At 42.8% G+C, this 23,590-nt stretch overlaps 1 protein-coding gene across 2 annotated transcripts in view; it reads right to left on the minus strand.

Annotated features, from left to right (window-relative positions):
• The window catches only part of XKR6 (XK related 6), a gene marked incomplete at its 3' end in the record, with an annotated part of 278,166 nt that overhangs the window by 173,167 nt on the left and 81,409 nt on the right, over positions 1-23,590 (minus strand). Inside the window, exons 3-4 of one of the 2 annotated variants that reach the window (XR_014293745.1) lie at positions 22,633-23,044; positions 20,104-20,414 (exon numbers count right to left, since the gene is read on the minus strand). The exons of the other annotated variant lie outside the window; for it this stretch is intronic. Of the gene's footprint in view, positions 1-20,103; positions 20,415-22,632; positions 23,045-23,590 lie in introns of those variants that run through there. 2 annotated transcript variants of the gene reach the window in all.

Raw genomic sequence — 23,590 nt, forward strand, 5'->3', positions numbered from 1 at the left:
GGCAGTAGCTATGGGACCTCAGTGTCCACGTCAGGGCAGCACAGGGACTTAGTGAGCTGACCTCTGAGAACTTGTCTGGGACCAGTGTTCAGATCTGAAAAACAATGTGCTCTGACTATAATCAGCACCTTCTCCCGAGACAGGACTGAAGTGGTTGGCACAGTGCTAGATGCTTTGTCACCTATGTCACCCTACTGAGTCCTAGCAACACCCCCGAAAGGGAAGCACCCTCAGGGCCCCTTTACAGAGGGTAGTGGTTTCCACGATATCACACAGCATTGTGCGGGGCAGGCGGGGTGGGTTAACTGGAGTGAGAAGAATAGGACGGCATAGGAGAAAACTGCCTATGTGTCCGCTGGTGATACAATCCAACTCACCCATCTAAACAGAATAACAAACCAAATTTTTAAAAAATCCCAGCTCCCCAAAAAAGCAGCATAGGGAATACAGACTGCATCTCTGTCTTAAAGCAGGGCTGATAGTGACTCTGAACCAATTTTTTTTCTGCCTGCCTGGTAAACTACCACCCCAAGTGCTCTTCCTGCAACCCTGCCCCACCCCTGGGGCCCCAGAACTAATCACAGTCCTGCAACTAAAGGGCTGTCCTGGCCCAGCAGGGGCCCCAGCCTGAGGGAGCACCATTTGATTCAGGGGCCTTACAAGCCTTACAGTACTTTAAATATTACTCCTGTCTCTAAGATCCTTCCACTCAGTCAACTGTGGCCATTAACTATCCAGCAGCCAGCTCCCATGCGTTCACTCAAGCTGGCTGTGAATCCATTACTTACTCTAAGCTTTTAAGCCCCAGTTGCGTTTACAATGATGGCCTTTTAAACACATGCCGAAGAGTGCATGTACTATTTATGTTCACATTCCTTCGAGAATCAAGACTGGGGAACTGGACTCTTTCTAGAATCCAAGTCACCATCCCTGTCCCACCTGAAGACCTCCCTGTTGGGTCAAACTGGTGAATCAAATACCTAGGAGGCCCAGAGCAGAAAGATGTGTGGTCAGAAGGCTCAGAAGCAAGGTTGGGGGAGAGCGGAAACCGAGGCAGACAGCACGCCAAGACGCAGCCAGGGCAGGAGGGGCTCAGTCAAGTGGCGGGGGCGCCAGGGCAGCAGGGGCTGGCTTTCCTGGGTCTCCAGGGGCCCTGTCCCACCTTACACAACCCAGAGACACAGAAAACATGCTTCTGAGTGTTAGGAAGGTCACATCAACACTTAAATTCCAACAACAATGTTGACCAGGCTTTGAGATTACCCAGTGAGAAGCCTGCAGCCGTGGAGGAACTTGATCACATTCTGCAGTATACCTCCTAATGCCAGCGCCGGCCTGGTCTTGGCAGACGGTCTCTGGACCCTATTAGGCAGGGCTACGTTGGCACTGGTTCCGTTACAAACTCACATTTACCTCTCTGGCCAATAAAACAGACATGCCAAAGCTTAAAGCAAAGAACAGGGAAGAGGGAACCGATTTATTTTTTTCTTCTTTTTTAGACGGTGTCATACTCAATACGGTGACTTCAGGACTTCATCAAAGTTTGTTGCTGAAAAGGAACCCCTGTTGGTTTCTGGCAGTCCAGCAGCCCTCACTCTATTGGCTGGGCCCCTAACCTCCAGTGTCAGCGGTCTTGGTAGCAGGTGGTGGCCGCTGCCCACCCTGGAGGTGGAAAGCTCCAGCCAGTTCCTCCGCTGGGAACAAGCCTTGGGGAGAGGGCACGTAACTCGGTCTCAGCCAATCAGATGCGCTGACCAGGCCGCGGGATGCCTGGAGGTTCCAGGGGCACACCTGCAGCTCTGAAGAGCCTGTTCCTGCTAGGGTGACTTTGTCAGGGCCTCTGCAGCTCCCCCCTGGTCATCTGTCTCCTGTCCGATCCGTATTCAGGCACCCAAATTCTCCTATAGCTTCACGCTCATTCTTCCCACCCCTCCCCGACTCAGCCAAAGTTGGATCCCGTTATTTGCCGCTGCGGAGGCCAGACGCGTCATTCACACTAATGGTAAATGAACAGGACCAGCATTCTTGAGGTCAGGGCTCCACTAATGCCAAGACTCACAACAAGCTGCAACAGACCCACTGTTCCAAAAGACTGGGATCTGCCCACAGATCCTGAACCCTGCGAGGAGGATAGGGTCTCCCTGGAATGCTACGTGGGCACCACTGCTGGGGAGCGCCCAGCCCCCCACTATGTTTAGACAACGTGGAGTTTAATCCCACAGTGAGGTCATCAACACTGAGAAATGATGAGCTTCCCATCACTAGAAAGATTCAAGCTGACACAGAAGGCAGAGGAGAGACTTCTTTCTGGGAAGAGCAAAGTCCCGGAAAGACTCCCTCCAACTCGGAGTTTCAAATAGCCTCCCTGGGTAAAGATTAACCACAAAAACAAACAAACAACCTGTGACTGGTTGTTGGAAACATAAAGTTAGCCACAGTTAGACTGAGAACTGTTTCCTGGGAGTGTACTGGAAAAGGAAGGGGTGCAAAGGACATTAGTAGCTTTCAGAATTCACAGACACCTGTTTTGAAGAAGTGCTAAGAAAATTCCATTCAGTGTGAGGTCAGAAAGATTTCAGGCTCACACCTCATAAAATTGTGATATCAGAAGACAACTTCAAATCCACACCTGTGTATCAGCTTACATATAATAAAGATGTTGTTAAATATCTACTTGAGCCAAAAAAAAGGATTTTACAGAAACCCAATCTGACATAAAATGATAATTCTGACCCAGATCCCTTTGCAAAAGAATAAATCTCTCAGAACCAGTCTTACACAGCCAAGCATAAAACAAGGTGTTTCATTAAGGACGGCTTCAGATCATGATGCCAACACCGTTTATTTGACCCACACCTCACACTGCCTTGTCCTGTTACTAATTTTTTTGTGGCACCATCTTCCTGTTCTAACTTCATGCCAAGTCCCTAGAAAGGTGAGATTCTGCCTGGTGCCCTGGAGTCGGGTTCTCAGTAAATGTGGAGGCAGAATGGCTCCGGAAGAATGTCCCTCCTTCGTTCAGGTGACAGACAGAAGTGAAGGCGTGATACGCTCACAAAATCCAATGAGCTGAGGACACTAAATACTTAGATTCGAGCAAGGAGGATTAAACCATAATGTTAACATTGCTTTCAACGTTTTGGACATACAATCTGAAATTTGTTTATTTCTTCAAGTATATTTAATGTTATTAAGTATATGGTATTAAATACATAGGCATATTTTTGTACTTGCTCACAAGTGCAAAACATTAAAAATGAATAGGACGGTACCTGCCGTTTGGTGCCTAATTTGGTAAAATAAAATAAACTGTAATATGATAAACACCATTTTAGAGGTATAAGGCATTTAGGGGATTTTGTGAAAGTTGTGATTATTTGTGGCAGAGTAAATCTGGGTAGGCTTTATGTGCCTTGCACATAAAAGAGGCTCAATAAATGGATAAACGGGTGGATGGCTGGATGGATGGATGCATACATGCATCGATGGATGGATAGAAGGAAGGAAGCGGGGTTGGGTTAGTATAGCTAGGGAAAAGGGGCAAGGAAACTCCTGCCAAGAAAACCACACAGGCCAAGACAAAGGGGCAGGAAAGCATCAAGCATAACTTGGGACCCCATGGCTGGAACATCGGGTCCAATGAGGGAAGCGCTAAAGTAAAGGCTAGAAATCGTCTGGGACCCAGGAGTGGAGGGTCATAGTGCCTCATCAGCAGGTTTAGACCTTGTCTGATGTGGAATGCCAGATGGAGGGAATGGAATTTGACTAGTCAGGAAAAAGGAAATCTTAGAAACCTTCTGAATGGGACGGAAGGAATATTTATTATATGCTCACTGAGTGCCAGGCTAGAGCTAAGTGCTTTTTAAAAATGAAATATTTCAAGCACATAAGAAAAGAGAATAATACAAGGAACACTTATATACCCACCCAACTTTGTCAAAACTTAACATTCTGCATGAATAGCTTCATTTTCTTTGTGAGAAGCAAATCACTTAACGTACAATTGAAAGCCTCTCTGTACTTTTCTCCACTCCATAACCACTGCATGAATTTGTTGTTAATTGTTCCCGGGCGTATTTTAATATTTTTGCTAGACAGACATTTATTCATAAGCTAGATACATATATGTACCCACACACATATAAATATATGCACATATATATGTAAATATATATAATATATAAATAAACATTGTTTGGCATGTTTTAAAATGTGATATAAGTGGTTTCATACTGTAGATATCCTGTGTTTGCTTTCTTCACTCAACATTTTTTTTCAGACTTAGCCATGAGGATACAAATGCAGTTCTGTACAGTACAGAATTGCTGCACAGTATTCCACTGAATGACTATCCCCTTTCCTTTTAATGGATATTTTTGTTATTTCTGATGTTCCTGCCATTAAAAACAAGGCTGTGAAAAGCATTCCTGGTGACGGGGCTGCTGCGCGGTAGGCACCCACGGCCTTGCTCACTCTCTGAGACGGTGGACCAACAATGCAGGTTACTGTTGCTTGACATCCGTGCCTACATGTTGTGCCATATGATGGACGTGAACCCAAATTTCTTTTTTCTAATTTGCATTTCCTGCATTGCTAATGAGATCAAACATCTTTTAATATATTTATTGGTCTTTTGATTTCCTGCCTAGATGCTCTCTGTTCATATCTTTTGCCCATTTAAAGAACTAGGGTCTTTTTCCATTGTTGGTTTACAGGAGGTTCTTTATAAGTTCTGAATACTAATCGTTCGTTAGTTACATGCCCCACAGATATCTGCACACACTCTGTGGCTTATCTTTTAGTACTCTTTTTGGTGTACATGCTTCGATTCCTAACTACAGCTCATGAAAACTGTTATCATTGCCTCCGCTTTATAGATGAGACAACTGGTCCTGTGAGACCTGCCTGAGACCCCTCGGCCAGAATGGGGGAGAGGGAGAACTTGAGCCCAGGTCTTTATGACCCTAAGACCCTGGCTTCCCCCAGCTACACTTCTAGACCATCCTCTCCTTCTGGTGAGAAGTAATCATGCGCTCTGGCAGCACCAGGTGGCACTGGGAATGGATGGAAGGGAAAAGAGGCAGGGGCTACAGGCAGAAAAAAATCCACAGAAACTGACCAGTAACTGGATGACAGGGCCAAGGACAAGGATGCGGCTGCGTCCAGGTGCAGGAGACAGAGGTACTTCTAAGGATACAGAAATACAGGAGGAAGGTGTTTGGAGCCTGATTTTTAACATGCGGAACTGAAGCGCTGGCGTGAAGTGGTGTTGGAAACGTGGTGCAGGACAGCGGTCCCCAACCTTTTTGGCACCAGGGACCGGTTTCGTGCAAGACAATTCTTCCACGGACAGGGGTGTGGGCGTGGCTCAGGCAGTAATGCGAGCGATGGGGAGCGGCAGATGAAGCTTCGCTCGCTCGCCCGCTGCTCCCGTCCTGCTCTGCGGCCCGGTTCCTAACAGGCCACAGACCCATAATGGTCCAAGGCCCGGGCGTTGGGGACCCCTGGTGTCGGAGACTTCGAGGCCTCCTGCAGAGAATCCCTGCCGCTGAGGGTCTGTGTGAACGGACAGAGAGAGAGAACGTGGAAGGAGAGGAATCAAGTCCAGCTCTGGTGGCCCCAACTCTATCTCACCCACGGGGTCGTGAAATTCTCCAAGAATTCGTCTCACACAAACTCTTCTTCCTTCAACACCTGACATCCAGCACGACACCAAGCTCATGGGGAGCATTCAATAAACGTTTGCTAAATGAATGAAAACTGTTCTATCTGTTACACAGGTCCACAATCGCTATGGTTCAGAATTTTTTGGCCTTTAGGGAAGTAAGTAAGCACAACAGCCCACTGGAGTTTAAGGTACAAATCCATTCTGCAGTTAAGTGCACACATATTCACAGGAAGTGGGATAGAGAGAGGCCATAAATACCCTTACAGCATTTAGGTCACGTTTTGCTGCCAAATGAACTTGTGCCAAATTTAAGAAAACAGTTTCGTGTTTTGGAACGTGGGATTGCAGATAAGGGATCGGGAGCCCAGAGCGCTGTTTCGTAAGCTTTTCTGACTACAGTGCAGAGTAGAGATACATTTTCCACTGAAACTCATTACACTCACATACACACACCCCGACGAATGTAAAACTGAGACAAATGTTTTATTAAATAATACTCCCTTACAGTATGTGAAGCACTTTGACATTTCCTATTTTATTCTATTTTTTATTTTTAGAATTCTGATTGTAGCCAATTAAACTGAGGTCAAAGCCCACTAGTGGGTTTGAAAGATACTGCCCAAGAGCCCAGCACAGTGCTTTGCACACAATAGCTATTGGGTAAGCATCTGTTGAGCAAAATGAAGAGTAATAATTGTGCGAACACCACTGTGGACGCTGTACATGGAACACTCTGACCTTGAGACCCCCTCTAGGTTTTGGGTAGCTAGGAGGGGACCCTGGTGGGAAAGATCTGTATCCCTTGGAAGCCAGGATATGAGGGATGGGGGATATCCTGGGTCATAAAAGACAGAGAAACTGCTTAGTTCACAAATCTGCCAAGAGCTGGCCATGGTCCTGCCCAGCAAAGATGAGCAAGAAAACCAGAAAGAGGTGCAAAGATATACTCTTCCTCCTGGATGGTGGTCAAGAAGCTCACTTTGCTCTACTGGAGGAACTGCGGCCAGAAAAGAACTTTCAACCTCTTTCAATTCTTCTGGCCTGCAATCATCAATAAATTGGTTTTTCATCATGAAATATCAGAGCTGGAAGGGGCCTAAAGACCACACAAATCAGCCAGTCGGTGCCCTCATCTCACGGGAGGCAGTACAGGCAGGAAGACCTCGGGGGCCGGCGCTGGGACTCACAGTGCATTAGACCTGGCCGGGCTGCCTGCCTGCCCGGGACGCCCACGGCGTCCAGCTGTGCTGCACGTTTATCTCAAGTCATAGCCTCCACCACGGCACAAGGATGGTGATGCAGGAAAAACTCTGGCATGAAGTTCGGTGCCTCCCTTGCTCCCTGAGCTCTACCATGGGCTGGTCTTGCCCACCAGCACTTAATCCCCTCATACACTCTCAACCTCCTAGTTATGCTACTGATTTCAGGCACCATGATCTTTTCTTCTTCTTCTTCTAATTACCTAAGATGCATTCAGAGCTGGTTTCAGCATTTTATACATGAAAATGATATTAAAAATTGTGTACTTCAGGCCACACCTGTCTCTCCCTTTTTTGATTTTTTATAAATAATACATGCATTATCTGTAACATGAAATTTAGCACTTTATACTTCAGTGTCTTTATGTTATCTCTTTTTGTTTGGGGCATATGTAATTTCTCTCTCAAACTGAACAGGGGAACTCAAACACACAAAGGGACCTCTCCTTGGAACCCTCTGCCTCCTGCCCCTAACCCCCAAGTAGCCTTCTTCAAATCATCTGGAGCAGTGGACAGACTGGGGGATGGTAGCACCAACTTTCATGGGGTGGTTGCCAGCTGCCAGACACTGGAGTTAAATTACCACCTAGTCCTCCTCTCAGCCCTATGAGGCGGCATCTCCATCATCATCATCGTCATCACCATCATCACCACCATCACTATTATCTCCGAGGCTCTGAGATGCCAAGTTCTTGGCCCAAAGCCCAGGATGGTCTGTGCCTTCCTCTCACCTCCCATGGGCAGACTGGCTGCTCTTCAGAATGCAGGATGTTACGTATGGGGTGGACACTAAAAAAACATAGGTTGATTTGTGGGCAAATTCCTTATAAAACCTTTTAATGAGACAACTCCAGGCTACAGGAGTGTACTTTCACTCTTATTTGATGTATGAGCATAATTCAAATCTGTTCAGAGATATAAAACTGGCCATTTTTGGTTTGACTTTCTTTTCCCGAGTTGTAAATACTAATTTGCAAGGTCTACACCCCATTTCAAATGAGATACTACCATATATCAAAGAATAACGAATCGTGGTTAAAAGAAACATATGAATGTGAGGTATTACACTCATAATTTGTAAATACAGTGTATCTTCTAATATATTCTAGATATTCTTCAAACAGATTACGTTCTATATATTCCTCAGATATATTAATTTGTAAATATATTATCTCTTCCAACTAAAAAATAAAGTCCACTTGCCATACTGTAGTGGCAAGCGTGTGGGTCAGCCATGGAGCTTGGAAATAATCACATGCATGTGCACTAAATGTGGACTTGGGAGCCTGCTGCTTCCAGAGACCCATCATAACGCTGTAGGGGGCTCCCCAGCACCCTGCTCTAAATCCCCTTCTTCATGAAAGCACTCTGATCTTCATTATTAACAGACTGTAAAGGGTAAGACAAAACACACCCACTACACTAATAAAATTTAGTGCTCAAAGCAAGGGGGTTGGTGGGAATCACGTGCGACTTGGCTCTCGCTCCTAAGTCTGTGGACTTGTGTAAGGTATTTTTTTTTTAAGCTTCAGATTCAGTGGCTGTGGGGTGTAACTCGGGCACTGGTAAATTTTTTAAAGCCATTAATGGGTGATTTTGATGTACACATTTGGTTAAGACTAGCTCACATTTAATTAGTGGTTGTATTTTCCTCAAAATGCTTGCTGCCAATTCCTAATTCCACTGTCTTCCAATTAAGTCTACAATTAAAACTAACTTCAGTCATTTTATTTCAGGACTGCAAAGACATTTTAAAGTATAAATGCAGAAGAAAGCATAAAATAAAAGATTGAAAAATTTGACTAAGTAGAAGTGTAAATTTTTCTAAATGTGAAAAATACTATAAACAAGCTTAAATAACAAATGAGGGAAAATATGCATACAAGTGACAGAGGTTAATATGTTAATATACAGAGCTTTCAGGGATCATTAAAAAAACAACAACAACAAAACTCCAAGAGAAAAATGAGCCAAGGACCTAAGAGGCATTTCACAAAAGAAAAAACATGTAAGAAATACAGTCTTAGTGAAAATCAAATATATGCAAAGTAAAACAAAAGGATACCTTTTTCAACGGTCAAAGAGGTAAAGTTTAAAAACAATGCCCCAAAATAGCCAGAGTGCATGTTAGTTAAAGGTATATACATTGAACAACTGTTCTGGAGCATGCTTTGTTAATATTTATCAAGAGGCATCAATCATCCAACAAATATTTTAAATATATCTTTAGAGTCGGTAATTCCAATTCTCAGTATTTATCCTAAGGGAAGAACCAGAGATGTGTATAAAGATTTAGTACAAGGATCTCCCTTGCAGCATAACATATTAAACAATAGGAAACAAACTAAATGTTCATCAATAAGGGATGACTGGGTACATCCGTGTGATGGAATACCAACTAGTCCAAAAAGAAACCCTCTTAAATAATATTTCAAAATTTGGGAAAACAATCATTCTAATATTCTTATGTGAAATAATAGGTTACAAAACTTAATAGTAAAAAAAAAAAAACTTCAATGGTGTCAATTTGTTAAAACGTGTTCTTGAATGATACCAAAATGGTAACAATAGTTATCACTGGGTGGTAGGCGTATAGTGTTTTTTTTCTTTGTACTTTCCTTTAATCTCCAAAATTTTTGCAGTGAACGTGTATTATGTTTATAACAAGACACAATTAGAACACTGCAAAATCAAGGCACTTGTGTTTTCGAGCTGAACAGATGCCAAATGAATCAAATCTTTCTATGCTACCACTGGACTGCTCAGTGGCAAATGCCTGAGAGTTTGGAAAAGGAAGGAAGATGGACCAACATCAATAATAAAGCAGACTTTCCCTAGAAAATAGTCATCGTGAAAGTAAAAGGCCGTATGAGAGTCACTGGCCTCCGATCTCATGGACCCAGGGACAGCCAGCCTCCTCTTGCCAGCTGGGGCCCAAGACCCGAGGCTCACAGAGGCCACAATGGGTTTCCACGCAGGTATCTTTCCCTGTTTGACAATATTTAGTGATTTCTCAGCATAATCCACATGAAGAATAAGCATAATCAAGACCTCACTGAAAGTTATCTTAAGACCAATTAAAATCTAGCTGAGATAAAGACACTGTGTTTCCTGTCAGCAAATCTTGAGTGAGACTGAGACCCCTTGCACAGGATTTGCACATCCTTTGCCCCATGTGACAAGTATAGTGCTCCTGAATCAACGCCACTGAGCCCTAGAGCTCTACTTCCATCTGGAATGTGGAAGGCAGCCTCTAGTCAAGGTAAATCCGATTTTCCCAAAGACAGTTAAGTTTGTCACCATCAGGGCGCTCGCCATCTGCTGTGTCTCCTTGTTGCCTACAAATGTCAAGCCTAAGAACTCACACATGACCTTGATACCCCCCTAGTCCATCAGCACCGCTCAGGAGACCTCAGGAGACAGCACTGTCGTAACAAAATTCCACGTTATTTTCTCTACTGGGTTTCCAAAAATGGTATTTTAGTTCCACACCCCCACCCTGTTCTATATTCACGATGCAACAACTAAATTAGAACTAGCCTAAGAGACTCCATGAGGAGTTAGAAAACCTGGGTTCTAACACAACTTTAGCCACTCTACCTCTTGGAACCTGTCTTATGATGTGTAAAAGGAAGTCACACCGGCACTGCTCAACTCACAGGGTAGTTACAAAGTTTCCATGGACAAATGCTTGTGAAACTTCTTGGTAAGCAAGAGTCTTGCTAGTCTGTGTGATCTGTGGACCAACTGTACTGGCTTCACCAACGAGCCTGTTAGAAAAGCAGAATCCCAAGTCCCACTCCAGAAACACTGAATCCGCATCTGCAATTGAACTAGGTCCCCAAGTTGTGTGCACGTGTGCACATGCGTGAACCCACACACACACACTGAGAAGGACTGAGCTGGGTGTTACTTCTGAAAGCTGGCATGTGATCTAGAGGACCCAGAGGACAGGATGAAAATGAGGTCCTATTTTTACCTGTCTATGGTTTTTCCTGATGCTATTAATGTCATGTATACTTCTCATCCTTAGAATTTTACGTGTTCTAATGTTCTAATGTCTAACTACTGGAGAACAGTATTTCAGTAATTTCCTAACTAGAGGACAGAAATTCTGTCTCCATGCTCATCTCTGAGTCACTTACAGTTTGGATTACATGGTCATGCATGTTTGTACTACATTCCTTTTCAGTTAAAGATTCCTTACAGAAAAGTTCAAGATACCTCCTTTAGAGTAGTTGAAGGATTGATTATTTATTTATGCTTGAACAAGTGAGCAAAATCACTTAGAAATCCTGTTCCCTTAAATTTCAGTCTATTCGTATTGTTGGAGGAACAGTCTTCTTTGTTCCTCTTGAGTCTTAAGTGGGAGGAGAAATACAAATTCATTGTTTCGAAAGTCATTTTTAAATAGACTTTCTGGTCTAGGAACTTTCCAGAACACTCACCCATAGAAATATTTAAAATCATTATTAGCTTCTGAATTTCGTCTGTAGGAGTCTAAGCTGGAAAGTGGTGGGCGTAAGAATTTCGCAGGAGAAAACAGGCATACTGCGAGCTTCCTCCCTCTCCCCTGGGCCCCCGGCTTGGGGGGTGGGGGGTCGAAGCAAACCCTGAGGCCGGGCATGTTGTCTTACTCCCACTTGTGCCCTTCTCCTGCGCAAGGACCACACACCACACGGGCAGCCACCACCTCCTCATGCACACCTGGCTCCACATTACAGCCCCCCTCCCGCTGAACAAAGCTCCCCGCGCTCAGAGCTCTTCTCTTAGAGTGAGGATGGCAGAGGGCAGTCTTGTCCAACCAAACTCACACCCTGAAAAACTGCAGGCTCAGTGAGTCTGTCCAGATGACTTTTGTAACCGTGGCCTCCAGCATGATACCTGGTACCACAGCTGCCGCCCAGAAAGTATCTACTGAATGTAGTCATCCATGAAAACGTTTTCTAAAGGCACAGTCACCATCCAGCTGGGGGACTGTTAGCTGCAAGGGAACATTCAGGCAGAGAAGGGGCTGGAAGCAGGAATGACCTGCTGGCCAGGCCGCCCCGCCTGGGGACCCTGCCCCGAGGCTCCTCTACGGCAGTTGGAGCCTTTTTGTATGCCTTTTGCTTTCTTCCAGAGCCTTTAAAAGCTCCAAGTTTCTTCACAACTCCCAAAGTGGGAGCAGTGGGCGATTCATTCATTCACTCCTTCAAATATTATGTATTTGCTGAGTTTCTAACATATGTCAGGTGTCGTTCTAGTTTTGAGGAAACATCCAGGAACAAAACAAAGACCTTGCCCTCTCTGAGCTTATGGCTTAGTGGAGGAGACAAGCCTTTCATGCCAGGTTGCGATAGCTGCTAGGAGGAAATAAGGGAGCTAATACCAGAGACGCTGCTTTGCACATCTGATGAGGAGACAATTTACAGAGAGCTAATGGAAGCAAGGCGGGGAGCCCTGTGAGCCCCTGCGGGCACGTTACCAGGCAAAGGGAATAGCGAGGGCAAAGGCCCTGAGACGGAAAGGAGTGGTAATCACCAACGGGGCTGGCCGATGAGCAGAACAGGTGACATAGCTATGGTTTTTAAGTAGTACCCTTTTTTTTTGGTAAATTTATTTATTTTTGGCTGCGTTGGGTATTTGTTGCAGCGCACGGGCTTCTCATTGCGGTGGCTTCTCTTGTTGCAGAGCACGGGCTCTAGAGCGCAGGCTCAGTAGTTGTGGCGCACGGGCTTAGTTGCTCCGCGGCATGTGGGATCTTCCCGGACCAGAGCTCTAACCCATGTCCCCTGCATTGGCAGGCGGATTCTTAACCACTGCACCACCAGGGAAGTCCCAGTAGCACCCATTTTTAAGAAGAGGGAATAGACCTTATGACTTCAACCTAAGCCAAACCTTCCATGTAACAGGGCTCTGAGTCCTGGACTCCTTGAGTTCTGCTCATTGTGTCTAGTGTACAATGGCTCAATCTAGGAACCATCTAGAAACCTTGAGGATGAGAAAGGGCTGGGGAGGATGGCATAGATATAAGACCCACTGAGTAATCCAATTCGACCACCTCCAGAGGGGACATTTCCCTGAAAGAACTAAAGTAACACACTTAACCCTCCTAAAGACTTCTACACTGAGAAACAGATCGGGGTTTCGTGGTAGGATGTTCAACTTCCTAGGAAAATGTGTTGTCTCTTTGATCCTAATGAGAACGGTAAACCGTGGAATCAAAGGAGCTTCATGGAAAGAAGCTAGAAAGTCCCGAGTCTGGCTACGATACGGGCTAAGCACTTACATACCCAAGGCTTCTGCGGGCCGCGGCCTGCGAGTCAGGGCTCTGGAAGCGGCTGCAGACGCGCGTCGTGAGCCACAGGTGTTCCCACCGCGAGGTAAAACGAGACGCGATTCCCTCCGCGCCCAATGCGGAGGCCACCGCCCTCAACCCACCTGCTGCTCTCGCCACGCAGCTCTGAAGGCGTAAGCTGTCGCTGAGGCGCACAGGAAAGGGCAGGCATGCGCACATGCCCGCACGCATACGCAAGGCACGCACGCACGCGCACGCACACGCACGCACGCACCCCCCCACCCCCCACACACACTCTGCTCCCAGGTAACGTCTTACAGCCCAATATCCTAATATCTTGTATCTCAGTTATAAGCATCCCCCTTTTTGGAATTGTCCATCATTTACACCAAGGAGATGATTGGGTTAGTGCAGATACTATACAGAAGGTTATTTATTGAAACTGAGTTTATAAGGGTGAAAACTGGAAAGAACCTGAATAATGAGAATCGTAAACCACTAAACTTCCAGCCATAGTGTTGGTTATATCTGCATGGAGCACCCATTACAAAGGATGTTGTTAGCAAATACTGTATACTCCTGAGAAGAAGTCTAAAGTGACAGTGATCAGGATATTAACAGCAGTGAAATGGTGAACTCTGCTTTTTATTTTTCTGTGCCAGTTGAAATTTTTACAAATCATATGCTTTTATGAGAAAAAAAAGTGATAGGCTTTTGGAAACACAGGTACTGAGAGATGGAAGAGAGGAAACTACTACTAACCACCTTCTCCATTCCTCACTTGCCAGAGATTCTAAACTGCAAACCCCCAAGAGCCAATGAATCTTTGCTATACTTAGTGGGAACTCCCACATGGGAGAAGCCCCAGAGGACAGCAGTGGCCCCCTGCTGCCTGTAGAACCTAACCCCTACTCCCTCCATGGCATTTGGGCTCCTCCATGATCTGTCTCATTTCCACCACCCTTGAGTTTGACCCTGCTCAGCCTGGCCTGTCCTTCTAACCCCCTTGCGAAGTATGTGGCCCCTGGGGCCCCCTCTAAAAGCCCTCCTTTGTTAGTGGGCCCTCAGCACTCTCCGTGTCAGATTCTGCCATGCAGTCCTTGCCTTGTTATGACCTTGCCTGTCTCCACAAATAACGTCATGTAGATGCCATCTGGGCTGGATCCTGGGAAAGATTCTGGGCAGAAGGAAAGACAGTGGCAGAAACAAGGAAGAATGTGCACAGCTGGTCTTAGACGCAGTGCAAGCCTCTAGCACAGATCAAGGAGTGGCAAGAAAAGCCATACACAACAGTTGGAAATGTTTCAGTATTTTCTCTCTTCCTTAAGATAAACCTGTTGCTCAGCTCCAATGACTACAAACATCGTCTTTCCCAAATCCCACTTTCCAGGGAGGTCTCCTCTGATCTCCCTGTTTGAAAACTGACACCTACCCCTCCATCCCTCACCAGGGTCCTGGGCACATTCTCTCTTTTCTATTTATGCCACAATGTGATAATTTACTTGTGTCTGTTTCCTTCTGCCAGAATGTAAACTCCACGCTTTGTGTGTTCTGATTCCCGAGTCCAGAACACAGTAAGCATCCAGTATTTTGGAGGAATGCATAACTTACTTAGGTGCCATGTCCAACTGTACTGCACGTCTCAAGATCCCCTACGGAATAGCTTTTAGAGGAAATGATTTTGCTGGAGACTCTCATACAGAAAAAGGTGGGGAGAAACAGGAAACAAGACTGGCAAGCAACAACTTCCAATTGTTGAGAAACGTGGCCTTTTCATTCACTCGGTTGTCTAAGGATGCAGAAACTCTGCCCACTGGATGCCCGGCTGGGCACCAGGGTAATCCAGTGCTCAGACATTTCATTTGTGAGGATTCAAGTCTCCATCAGCAGGAGGAAGATGAGGACAAAAACAACTGGGAGAGGCAAGAGTTCACGTGCAGTCCTCAGCTCTGAGCTGTTCGGCCATAAACACATACCGATAAACCAGTGGTAACTGTGTCCTAATCCAGTATTTGCTGCACTTTAATAAGAACTTTTACCCCTGTGCCACTTCCCTTCTATCACCTCTGAGTCTTGCTCTAAATTTCAAATCCTTAAGGTGCTTATCAACTTCTCTACCAAAAGTTGGTAGTGAGCCAGAAAGATCTGCGGGGCAGGAGACCAAGAATGGGAAGAGAAAGGGCTATTACAAGGTTCTACACGGTACTCAGACCAAATTGATATTTTTTGGATCAGAATTTAGGACATGGAAGATGGAATTCTAGATCAGCAGCTGATGGCAATTTTTTAGAGGAAATGGCAACCATTGAATTAACTCTACTTCTTAATCTCAATTTAACCACATTAAATCTAGAGGCAGGTAGAAACAACAATTTGCTACAATGACTTCCTGGAAGGATGTTATAAAACAAGCAAACAGGAACTGCTTATGGTGGTAGATGTGAAAAGCCATGCTCCAACACCTGCCTCAGACCTCCTAAAATCCAGCCATTGGCCTTCAGCCCTGACACCAGGGGGAGTCCTGCTGAATCAGGGCCAACAAGAACCAGGGGAGGTCCCAAACGAGATCCACGAACCACCCATTCACCTGTCTCTAGCCTGGTACTTAGGAAGAATAATCCCTCCCTTTTTAAAGTGGGGAAACTAGCCTAAAATGATGTGAATATTTTAACATTTGCTAGCAGATTCTGCAAATGGGGCTTTGAAAACTGCATAACTCATTCTGTGATGTGGTTTTCTACGGTCAAAATGCGGCCTGGAGAAGCCTCTGAGAGCGACTCAAGAGCTAAAGAAAGTCTTAATTCCCAAGGGAAAGTTCCTGCGGTATTATTTGACTAAACCTGTTACTTGGTTTGGAGCAAGACTGAGATATTGATGAGAGAAAAAAACTAAATTCCGGACTTACACCTGTGTTATCAAAGGCCCATAATAAGAAATGTGTGCTTTCTCTTCAGAATACAAAACTGCAGATCTACCAAAATTTGGGGTCATATTTGAGGTGAAATGGTTTCAATCAATTATCCTTTCTCTGCAACAAAATTAAGAATGCTCAAAATATTTAATCCAAAATTTAAATGGGAAAGTAGTGCCTTCCAGTACTGAGCAATTTAAAACTCTTGCTGATTGTTTTCCACCCTTGGGAACGGACGTACAGCATATAGCAAATGAAGTCCACAATCTCTCTCAAACCAATTTCATCTTATTTAGTAATTTCATTCTTGCTTTCAAGTTCCAGTGAATACAGAAAGCAGGTGTCTGCCTCACTCATCATAGCCCTGAGTTTAATAACTCAAAGTTCGGTCTCCTAAGGAAAAAGTCTCTAAGGAAAACACTTAATGTAGAATATGACAAGCTTTCCCTAATGAGCAATTCAGTGAGAATTTTGCAACACCCCTGGAGATAAAGGGAGGTACTTTGGAGTATTGTAAACCATGACTAGAGATCACTGACTTCCTCTGAACTTGCCTACAAGCACCTGTTCAGGAAGGATACCGACCTTCACCTTAAAGCTGCCAAAGGACGAAATCGCAGGATCTTTCTCGGAAATTCACTCCTTGACACCTATTTTATATATATATATATGTCACTTAGCAGAGTGGCTAGCACATAAGTAGATGAGACATAGAAGTTGGTATTGTGTGGCTTATACTTTTCTGAAAAATGCCTTCCGGTGAGGGAAGATGAAGGTGATCACCCTACGGCCCAAACACATCTCAGAGTCATCCTTAGTTTCTCCTTCTTCGGGATTCTTTTCTCCGGTTCTTTTAAAACTAATTAATAAAAGTAGTCTGGTCATACAAGACTATTCAATCTTGAACTTTAATATTAGAGATAAGCAGAAATAAAAATGTTATAACCACTGCATAGTTCCTGGTCATATTAGTGTAGAATTTCCTGCATGTTGATGACTATTTCACAGGTTGAAAAATCATCTGCAAAGTAGTAAAAATGGTTTCCTCAAAAGTTTGTATTGTAGCAGATCTTTGCATTATCAGTTCATTTTCACACAAAACTACTGGCAATTTGAGAGATTTCCAGACACCCACTGGTTGAAACAGGATACCAGCTATCCTTTTAACTGCTACCCATAATAAGGTTATGACAATGACTCCCATGACACAGCAGTGAAGTAATTATCTACACCATCCCAAACTGTTCTCTGGCACCCTAATCAGTGTCCTATCAATTATGGGTTGTGGGATAAACAACTGGGACCTTAATATGCTAATATTGCACAGAATATTGGAATTAACATTCCAAGAAGTAGCAGCACCCAGCCTTCCAATTTCACAGACCAATCCAAAAATTTTTAAATATCTTTAGAGAACTTGGGATGGCAAGCTTTTCATGTTTACCAAATAAGGGCATACAGCAGACAGGTGGACATAAAAGTTTAAAGGACATTTTTTTTTTAACTGAAGAAATATTTTGAAGTCCTTACACTGTCTTTGCTTTTCTTTTTCCTATTTTGCCTCAGATCAACACCCTTCCTCTGCTGCTCATTCAGGAACTGTGAGGATAGACTTCTAGTACCAAGCTTGACATTGCATTCAGGGTCCACGGGTCACAGCTTACACACACTGACCCACACCACTGCTAATCCCAGATGGGGATCTTTCTTTTCCCTTCAAACTACAAATCCCACCTCCACCCCATTCCTACTGACTTACTACTGCTGTTAACTTGGATAGAAAACGGTCACAAACCACTAATTTAGACCACCACATTTACAGATCGTTTTGTTCATTTCCTTTCCTTTAACTCACATATTTTATTTAACAAAAGTATCATTACTAAAAGCTCCTTCAGAGTACAAAGCTACTTTATTTGGACAAAGTTTGCTGCGTACACAGAAATACTCCATACGCATTTCCAGCCAGCCCAATCCCAAGGATTTGGTAATTACAGCCAAAAGTTTGGAAACTCTTACTGGAGACATGGACCCTGTTTACAATATTTTTATTTTATGTGGAATATGCAGAAAACAAACACACAAGAGCAGCTTCTAAGGATATGTGTACATTCCATGAGAAGCAAACATAGTATTGTATGCTGTAAAAGTTGACTCAAAAAAATAATTTCAAACTCTTAGGCTTTAAATAATGAGACTGTTTAAGTTTCATTTTATTACAGCAAGAGTCAGAATATTATATACAGTATATACTCCTTTACACAAAACACATTTGCACGTGTTTCTGAAAGCTACTTGTAAAAAAAAAATGTTTAGAGTACTATCACATTTTGAAGATGTCAGGATAATTTGATAATGTTTTCTAAGGGTTATGTTACTTTGTGTATTTTTTAAAGTAAGACATACCTGGATGGTCAATGTGGGTTCATGTAGGTTAACCTAAAATCTGGCATGTTTTTGGACAAATCTTGCTTTCAAAATCTTATTGACGTGATCATTTTCTCTGCACATGATTTGTTTTACTAGCATCTGGGGGAAAACATATGGATCTCTTCAACTATCTCATTAACTCATGACTCCAGGACCTAGGCAAGCTCACAGAGAAGTCAGTTCTGGCTCGCCCTGTGCCTGAGGCAGGGTGAGGGTTCACTCCTGGCCTCAAGAGGCCTGGGTGGTGAGCGAAAGAGTGGACAGGCACACCCAGCTGAGCCTCAGCACAGAGCAGGCGGCCAATGGAGACACCTGTCAACACCACAGCTAAAAAGCTCTATTTTAAATACAATACTATGAACTTTTATAGGCAAACCTTAGAGAGCCAAGATTGCTAAGTCTGGATCTATTCTATTTCCCCGCAGGCAGGGAGGGAGATGGAAATGCAAGGACACAAGTAGACTCCTTCCTGCAGAGAAAAGCAATGGAAACCTCCCATCACAGGCAGAACAAAACAGGACAAGAGGGAAGAAGCCTGGACAGTGCTGTTATAATTCTATCCTGACCTAAGACAAAGGGGCTAAAATTCGGCAACATTTAGAAGAGCTGAAAAGGAAATGGAATAAAGTTATCTGGGAAGGAGAAGTGGGATAGATTTAACAGATTCTGATCAATTCTGGAATCCTATATGCTCAACATTTTCCCCACATTTAGGTCAACAGTACAGAAAAAAAAAGGACAGAGAACAAGCATGTGGGCCTCTCTCAGGGCAGGTGAAATTGGGAGGCACATGTTGTAAAAGTTCAAACGCTATATTCCAAAAGGAACACAGAAACACCTTTGAATCGGAACACATGACGTCTAACTAGCTGAGGGACCCAGGCTCCCTCCACCAGTGTGAACGATCAAGAGTCGACTGTACTGATGGCAGTGTTTTAGAGGCTAGAGTTGTGTTTTTCTTACATTCAAGATATACGTTATCTGTCTACAGGTCCAATTCATAAAAGACATTCAAATTATGTTTCACGTACAAAAGCAGTGAAGTCTAAGATGTTTCCAGAGTGTGCTGTGCTGTCATCTGATGACGGTCTTCCAGCTTTCTACTCGGTCCCAAAATTACTTCCTTCAGATTTCTTGATTTTTCAAGGATGACCTTCTCAGTGAAGCTGTATTTTGCAGAAAAGTCCCAATGAATGCCATAACAAGCAGTTGATCTGAGATTCCAAAATGGAGATTAGAGCCACTCAAATGCAATTTTTTGTCAAAACACGTTTCTAATAAGATAAATCAAAGCATCCCTTCTGTGTCAAAATATGAACTGAAGGCAGTTTTCTCTAAAGTTACAAATAGATTAATAAAATTCAGAAAAAATCATACACGCAGGAAACTTGAAAGGAATAAAGAACAAAATATCTAGGAATCTCAACAATTTTCCTGAAAATGTGCTACAAATTTCAGAGTCACAAAATAACAGAATCCCAAATTTCCAGTCATTATGTTAATTTGAAGTACACATTTCACACCATGAATGTGATATCCTAAAACATGAGAAAAAACGTTACATTTAGGTAGAACACCTTTTTAATGATTAAAAATTTGAGGAGAAATACGCTCATTTTTAAAAACAGAACATTAATATTCAACTGACTATGAAATAAATGCCCCTCAACCAGCAGGAGGTAGGTACTACCTAGGAGGGCTGTCCCATGCCTCAGGCCCTATTCTTACCATTTGCACCTTTGGGGCAGCCCTTTGCAGAGTTTTTGCTCCATGACATCACAAAGCTCTGGACTGTGGCTTCAGTTCAGTGTGTAAGGCAGTAAGCATCCTTCAGGATCTGGCGCTCCATTCAAAGGTGACAGAGAACTACAGACGGAGAGTGACAACAAAGCTGGAGCAAGGTCAGAAGTAAAATGAAGATGGTCTTTTAGATCAGGGCTTCCTGAATGACAACCAAGGGCCGTCCCTCTACCCTCAGAAATGGCAGTTTTGTTGGGGAAACGATCCATAGCTTTCTGCCGGTTTTCAAAATGGGGTTTAAAACTTCCAAAATACAAATAGTCATCGTTTGAGGCTCACTTTCTCTGTGTGCCCCTATGTACTGACTGTACCCAAAGATCTAATGATCCCTGGGTAACTGAGTCAATTTCTGAATCCTCACAGTGATGTGCAAGGCCGTGACGTGCAGTGATCCAAGAAGGTACAGACCTTCCCATGAGACATACACACTAGAAATGTTATTGTAGTACAACTTTAAACAAATTTAGGTTCTATTTAGAAGTTTCTAGAAAGCAACCATCAAATACTGATTATATTCATGCCATCAATTCTCTACTATGTTCGGTATTCTGCATTATTTTCTAAAGTTATACAGCAGGGACGAAAGACCCATTTTTATAATATTTTCTCTAATATTTAAGATATTTATTTTGAATTAAGCTAATCTTTGAGCTACATGCCCATTCATAACATACCAGAATAAAATCAAACTCATTGTTAGGAAATGCACCGATATTTCCCAAGATCACCTGCCACTATCCTTAAAATACTGCGGCATGCCAGGGTGAAGTACCCAAATTAAATCGGAATGCCTCCTGTCCATGGGGTTTCACAGGCTACCTCATAACCTCCAGGAAACTAATTCCCTGCCCTTAGTGCACCTTAGCTTAGTTATATAAGAGCTTACCACCCCGCCCCCATCCCCACCATCATTTTTATTCTTAGGCTCTTAAGTTTTCCCCTCTCCTGGGTCTCTTTCATTTGTACTTACAGTGTTCACAGAATCTAAGAAGGTCTTTAAAATATTCATTCCAGTAGGGACCAAGTTTTTTCCTGCCTAATTCCTTTAGGGTATATCAAATGCCTAGGCCCGGTCAATACTGTGGCTAGAATTGGCTAAGAGGAAACACCTCTATTGACAAAAGTATCACAGAAAAAGAGTTTTTTAAAAGCCAGTTTTAATGGGAAAGCAGCTAAATAGGCAACACACTTAGATTAAAATATAACTTGATTTTTAAAAAATCTACCTGATGTTTTCATTGTGCCATTTATTAAATATATGTCAGCCAATTCCTCTTTAACCAAGCAAAGCAAGGCAGGCAGGGGGAGGGTGCGGTTACAGTGTAGCTTATTTAGCTTCTAAACGCCTTCTAATAGAAATATTAGGAAAACTTCTGTTCTACACCAATTTCTGTATTACTGATCTACCAATAATAAAACTTGCAATAAACAAACAATTAACATCCTACTGAGCTACCACTCAATCTCTATAGTTCCCTGAATTCTACTTATCTTTTCTCTTTAATCCTTTTTCAAGTTGCTCTGAATAATGTCTTAAAAAAAAATCAATCTTTCTCCAGTTTTGGTCAAAAGGATAGGGAGGCAATCATATTTGACCATCAAAATAACTACCCACCCAGAATGTTCCTCAAGTTCCTAATCCCAGCAGGAACAGGCCAGAGAAGATAACCACCAGTAATGGAACTCCAGTCACCCAAGCACTGATTCTCCTATCAAATACATCTCCACCCATTTCGAGGGTCAAGAATGACCTAGTTCACATTCTGGGTCTACATGAAAGGAGCCTATAGTTTTAAAACAGTGTACATAGAATATAGGCAATTTTCAATTTTTTAAGGGAAATAGTCCTTCTTGGAAAGTCAGGTTTTGTTCCTTCTCCTTTTCATTCACAGTCTGCCTCTTGGCATTTTCCTCTCCAAATTTATTCACTCTACAACAGGGAGAGAGGAGGAGGTGAAACTGAGCAGCTCCTTTCCCTCCTCATTGGCACTTCCATCCCACATAATAATATCTAACTTGAAAATTGGCAGCATTTTGCCACAAATGTATTTGGATATATTGGATAGGATTTGCATATTCTGATATAGACCATGTTGAGGCTATTTCCAGGTTGAAGTTTTGGAATTACTACCTTTAGGACTGTCACCTGATGATTTGTTTTTTAATTAATAAAAAAATATGGAACGCTTCACAGATTTGCATGTCATGCTTGCACAGGGGCCATGCTAATCTTCTCTGTATCGTTCGAATCTTAGTATTATGTGCTGCCGACGCGAGCACTCACCTGATGATTATTTTATCTTCTCTCTCCTCCTGATCAAGAACTACCACTGATCTAAGTAAGCTACACTACAAGGTAGGCAGGCAAAGAAGCTGACCAAATTGGCATGGGAGGATTACACAAACTGCCTGGGAAAATATGAGGTCCATGAGAGCCCCCAAATCTTCAAAAGATAACTGTCTCCAGAGTATGACGCTAATAATGATAGCTGAGAATCTGGGACATGCATGCTAACTTAGAAATACAAAATTATAATGCCTATTCTTTTATATACTTTTTATTAAATCTATTGGTTCACCTAGAAAGTCATTATATATACAAAAACAATAATTTCCAGAGTTCCTAAATATTTCCAACATATTCAACTTAGGGATCCAAGATTCTGAACATGCCATCACCAAAAAAAATTGCAAACCTAAAAAACAAAAAGGAAAAAAAATTAAACAATGTCAAAAGGAAAAGACTTTCTTAGAAAAGGTCAATATTTACTTTTATAATTTTCAAAACATTTTAAAGTTAATTTTTTTCTCATTTACAGTTATACGCTTATAAGTCTATTAAAGTTTTGCTTAATAACAAGGCAGTTTACTTATAACAAAATAAATATTAAACCATACACATTACCTATTTAAATATTTACTGGGTCAAAATATCTTCATATTTACAGCTTCAGGCTTTAAAGCGGTATTAGATTTGTCTTTATTTTCTTTGAAAAGCTACCATTAAGGTAACAGACATTCAGATGCATAAATGAAATTATTGATTTCATTCTTATGTAATTCATACCTTTAGAAACTATGTTTTAGCCAGTTAGTAATGGTTATAGTCTTTGTGCTTCTATTACATTAACTTTTAGCACATGAAATAAGAAAGATGATCTTCAAAGTTCTTGTAACATCAAAAAGGGTCAATCTAGATAGGCTTTATTTGAAAAAGAAAAACAATTTTGTTTGGGAAAATA

Source organism: Mesoplodon mirus, assembly GCF_964341445.2.
Source record: "Mesoplodon mirus genome assembly, chromosome: 1".
NCBI lineage: Eukaryota > Metazoa > Chordata > Mammalia > Artiodactyla > Ziphiidae > Mesoplodon > Mesoplodon mirus.